This window comes from Oreochromis aureus, unplaced genomic scaffold (assembly GCF_013358895.1).
Source record: "Oreochromis aureus strain Israel breed Guangdong unplaced genomic scaffold, ZZ_aureus HiC_scaffold_32, whole genome shotgun sequence".
Lineage (NCBI taxonomy): Eukaryota > Metazoa > Chordata > Actinopteri > Cichliformes > Cichlidae > Oreochromis > Oreochromis aureus.
This window is the reverse complement of record NW_024108868.1, coordinates 708,071-713,968: the sequence shown is the minus strand read 5'-3', so window position 1 is coordinate 713,968 and position 5,898 is coordinate 708,071.

Sequence of the window (5,898 nt, the reverse complement as noted above, 5' to 3'; positions counted from 1 at the left end):
ATTTTCTCTGAATGTGGCACGATTCCGCTTTGTGCGGCAACTCTATGAACCAACCCTTGTGAATAAAATAAAGTCCAACTTCAGTAACTTAGCGCAAGACACAGCTGTATACAAACTCCCGTCGTGCTAGCTAGCACGCAGTACGATTGTAAAAAGTCAGCACAATGAAAACAAACTACACCTAAACTCGGTTTATATCTGACCCAAATAGAGTGAAGGTCATAACTTCTTACCTGAAATTCAGTTCACCTCACGCTCCTGCCTTTGGTTTCCAGCATCATCGGCCCATATAAATGAAAAATAAGTCCAGCTAAAACACATACTGTCGGCGAGCGACCGGGTGCTGACACGAGTTTCACCCGCCTCAATATAAGCCAAGCCTGGGTGCTTTTTCACGAAGGGCCGCTAGCAGCGCTAGCTAACTATGCTAGCGGCGCTAGCTAGCTAGCCGGCTATCAGCAACACATAAGAGAACTGCTGCTAAATAAACTACACCTAAACTCGGTTTATATCTGACCCAAATAGAGTGCAGGTCATAACTTCTTACCTGAAATTCAGTTCACCTCACGCTCCTGCCTTCGCTTTCCCTGATCCACGATTGACCTCCGTGTTAGCAAACACCGGTCGATCGGGCGGTCGCTGCATGTCCTTTCTGTCATACACGGTGGATAGCTGCCCACTGTTGTAGCTCCGCATTATAGCACCACCAAACAACTCAGTTATTTTTTCCACATCCAGCTGTAACTCCGATTCTGTGCGAGCATTTGCGAGAGGTGAAAGGAGAGAGAGAGAGTCCCCTCGCTGTGCATTTGCAGCCAAGTGCGGCAGCTAGCTAGGTAGCCGGCTAGCTGTCAGGCAGGACCGAGGTCGTCAGAGCACTGTCGCTAATATGATAAAACAAGCAGATATTTGAAGTTTACACACCTACATTCTCGCCTGAAAATATCTTAAAAGTTGATTTTGTGACCTAGAAACACCAAAAAAAGCATTATAGAATCCAAGTGGTGTCCGCCATTGTTTCACTGGCAGAGGCGTGCTATGAATTGTGGGATATGGAGTTTTCCGACAAGAATAAAAGTTTTAGCCCGTACTACTCCCGGTATACCACTAGAGAGAGCCAACACACCACAAATGAAGTCTGTTTCTATGGGGCCAAAAGTAGAATCTTTCTCAGGAGCCTAGAAATTGGCCCAAATTTGCACTAAAATCTAAATATTTCAAAAACTATAAAAGTTATAAACACCAAAAGTCATACCATACTAGCCCAGCGCCAGCCGCACAAAATGATGTAACATATGTAACCCTATTGTCAAAACTGTTTGGCAGAGGAGCGGGAAAATTTTCATTAAAATATTAATATTTAAAAACTATAATATTCATAAACACCAAAAGTCATAGCACACCATTCCAGATCCAGCCGCACAAAATGAGGTAACATATATGAAGCTTGTCTCAAAACTGCGGGGTGAGATACGCTGCAAAATTTCAGGCGGAAAAAGGAAAATAATAATAATAATAATAAGAATAATAAATCCGACGAATAGTAATATGTGTGCCTCTTGGCATAGGCACACATAATAATAACTAGAAAGCGAAAATTTCAGAAGAAATTTTATGTGTGCCTATGCCGCTGCTAATCACTGTAGTTGCCATTCATACGGCTACAGAGAGCAAAACTCAGAAGAGCAGCCATTCTCCACCATGAACTATGGTAAAACAAACACCGCTCACGCTTCACAGATGACAGCTTACAGTTTTGTGTAAAGATGAAGTTACTTTGTACAGCGCCGATTTGCAGACGCTGTGCACACAGGTTCATGAGCAGAAGTCCCATTGTACCACGGCAGACCCGACAATGTTTGCATGAACACGCTTTGAAGCATTACATTATGGACCACTTTTCACACATGCATTCACTTTTTGTTTTTGTTATTTTTACACAGTGTTCTGAATTATGAACAATGGTCTACAGCCAATCTTGTGTATTATTATACAAACTTTGGTTGTGAGATTCAGATAACTATTTAATAAAAGCTAAATATTTTATATGACAGTAAGAAAGAAAAGTATATCTTTGTGTCCACCTTTCTCTGTTAATGCCCTAGCTGCCCCCCCGCAAAAGCTTTGCTAGATCCGCCCCTGCACAGTTACCAGCTGTCAGCTACACAAAAAAACAACTCATAACTTCCTTCAACTCATTCATGTCACCTAAAGTGTAAACCTGTTTCTCCATCACCAGTTCAGCTCTGATGATTCAGTAAGGACATCTCCTGATTTCATCTTCATGCTCCAGCAAACATCAGCTGATACTAGAAATTAAAATCAAAAGAATTCTAACAACAGCTGATCAAGCTTAAACGTGCTGCTGTTGTTTAGCGCGATAAATAAGAGCGAACAGCCGATCATTGATCAGTTTCATGATTGACGTTTCAACACGCGAGAGAATGACAGGGAGGCTTCGTAACGACAGAATAAATCATAATGTTTTCTCTGAATGTGGGACGATTCCGTTTGTAATGGCACGGCAACTCTATGAACTAACCCTAATGAATAAAATAAAGTCCAATGTCAGTAACTTAGTGCGCACACAGCTGTATATAAACTCCCCGTGGCAGTACGATTGTAAAGGTCAACGAAAATAAATTACACCTAAACTCGGTTTATATCTGACCCAAATAGAGTGCAGGTCATAACTTCTTACCTGAAATTCAGTTCACCTCACGCTCCTGCCTTCGCTTTCCCTGATCCACGATTGACCTCGCGTTAGCAAACACCGGTCAATCGGCGGTAGCCTCACCGCCTTTTATGTCTCGTTCGCGGCATGTCCTTTCTGTCACACACCGTGGATAGCTGCCCTCTGATGTAGCTCCACCACCAAACAACTCAGTTATTTTTTCCACATCGACCAGCATCATCGGCCCATATAAATGAAAAATAAGTCCAGCTAAGACACAGACCCTTGCCGGCGATCGGGCGATGAAACAAATTTTAGCCACCTCACTATCAGCCAAGCCTGGGTGGTTTTTTCACGAAGGGTCGCTAGCAGCGCTAGCTGGCTAAGCTAGCGGCGCTAGCTAGCTAGCCGGCTATCAGCAACACGTAAGAGAAATGTTGCTAAATAAACTACACCTAAACTCGGTTTATATCTGACCCAAATAGAGTGCAGTTCATAACTTCTTACCTGAAATTCAGTTCACCTCACGCTCCTGCCTTCGCTTTCCCTGATCCATGATTGACCACCGCGTTAGCAATCGCCTGCCCGGCCTCATATGTCTCGTTGGCGGCATGTCCTTTCTGTCACACACCGGTGGGTAGCTGCCCTCTGTTGTAGCTCCACCACCAAACAACTCAGTTATTTTTTTCCACATCCAGCTGTAACTCCGATTCTATGCGAGCATTTGCGAGAGACCGGGAGGTGAAACAACAGAGAGTCCCTCGCTATCCATTTGCAGCCAAGCGCGGCAGCTAGCTAGGTAGCCGGCTAGCTGTCAGGCAGGACCGACGTAGTCAGAGCACTTTCGCTAAATATGGGATGTCTTGATAAAACAAGCAGATATTTGAAGTTTACACACCTACATTCTCGCCTGAAAATATCTTAAAAGCTTATTTTGTGACCTAGAAACACGAATAAAAGACATATAAAACGAAGTGGTGGCCGCCATTGTTCACTCTGTAGAGGCGTGCTATGAATTGTGGGATATTGAGTTTTCCACCAAGCATTACCGTAACTTTTGAATGATTTGCGCAACCTTAAAAATTCCAATGGCTCCTGAAAGCAGCGACGCTGTGCGCACCGTTGAAATTGTCATCATTACGGTAATCCAAATAAGGGTACACAGGCTGTACCACTCCCGGCATACCACTAGAGAGCCAACACACCACAAATGAAGTCTGTTTATTTGGCGCCAAAAGATGAATTGGCCTAAATTTGCACTAAAATATTAATATTTAAAAACTATAAAAGTCATGAACACCAAAAGTCATGACATAATAGTCCAGCTCCAGCCGCACAAAATGATCTAACATATGTAACCCTAATGTCAAAACTGTTCGGCAGAGGAGCGGGAAAATTTTCACTAAAATATTAATATTTAAAAACTATAAAATTCACAAAGACCAAAAGTCATAGCACACCATTCCAGATCCGGCCGCACAAAATGAGGTAACATATATGAAGCTTGTCTCAAAACTGCGGGGCGAGATTCGCTGCAAAATTTCAGGCGGAAACTGAAGAATAATAATAATAATAACTAGAAAGCGAAAATTTCAGAAGAAATTTTATGTGTGCCTATGCCGCTGCTAATCACTGTAGTTGCCATTCATACGGCTACAGAGAGCAAAACTCAGAAGAGCAGCCATTCTCCACCATGAACTATGGTAAAACAAACACCGCTCACGCTTCACAGATGACAGCTTACAGTTTTGTGTAAAGATGAAGTTACTTCATTACAGCGCCGATTTGCAGACGCTGTGCACACAGGTTCATGAGCAGAAGTCCCATTGTACCACGGCAGACCCGACAATGTTTGCATGAACACGCTTTGAAGCATTACATTATGGACCACTTTTCACACATGCATTCACTTTTTGTTTTTGTTATTTTTACACAGTGTTCTGAATTATGAACAATGGTCTACAGCCAATCTTGTGTATTATTATAAAAACTTTGGTTGTGAGATTCAGATAACTATTTAATAAAAGCTAAATATTTTATATGAGAGTAAGAAAGAAAAGTATATCTTTGTGTCCACCTTTCTCTGTTAATGCCCTAGCTGCCCCCCCCCTAAAAGCTTTGCTAGATCCGCCCCTGCACAGTTACCAGCTGTCAGCTACACAAAAAGGAGCTTGGTCTTTGTCTCTCAGAAACAACTCATAACTTCCTTCAACTCATTCATGTCACCTAAAGTGTAAACCTGTTTCTCCATCACCAGTTCAGCTCTGATGATTCAGTAAGGACATCTCCTGATTTCATCTTCATGCTCCAGCAAACATCAGCTGATACTAGAAATTAAAATCAAAAGAATTCTAACAACAGCTGATCAAGCTTAAACGTGCTGCTGTTGTTTAGCGCGATAAATAAGAGCGAACAGCCGATCATTGATCAGTTTCATGATTGACGTTTCAACATGCGAGAGAATGACAGGGAGGCTTCAGTAACGACAGAATAAATCATAATGTTTTCTCTGAATGTGGGGACGATTCCATTTGTAACGGCACGGCAACTCTATGAACTAACCCTAATGAATAAAATAAAGTCCAACGTCAGTAACTTAGTGCGCACACAGCTGTATATAAACTCCGTGGCAGTACGATTGTAAAGGTCAACGAAAATAAATTACACCTAAACTCGGTTTATATCTGACCCAAATAGAGTGCAGTTCATAACTTCTTACCTGAAATTCAGTTCACCTCACGCTCCTGCCTTCGGTTTCCAGCATCATCGGCCCATATAAACGAAGTCCAGCTAAAACACATACCTTTCTGGCGGCGGCGACCGGGTGCTGACACGAGTTTCACCCGCCTCAGTATAAGCCAAGCCTGGGTGCTTTTTCACGAAGGGTCGCTAGCGGGGCTAGCTAACTATGCTAGCGGCGCTAGCTAGCTAGCCAGCTATCAGCAACACATAAGAGAACTGCTGCTAAATAAACTACACCTAAACTCGGTTTATATCTGACCCAAATAGAGTGCAGGTCATAACTTCTTACCTGAAATTCAGTTCACCTCACGCTCCTGCCTTCGCTTTCCCTGATCCACGATTGACCTCAGCATTAGCAAACACCGGTCGATCGGGCGGTCGCGGCATGTCCTTTCTGTCATACACGGTGGATAGCTGCCCACTGTTGTAGCTCCGCATTATAGCACCACCAAACAACTCAGTTATTTTTCCACATCCAGCTG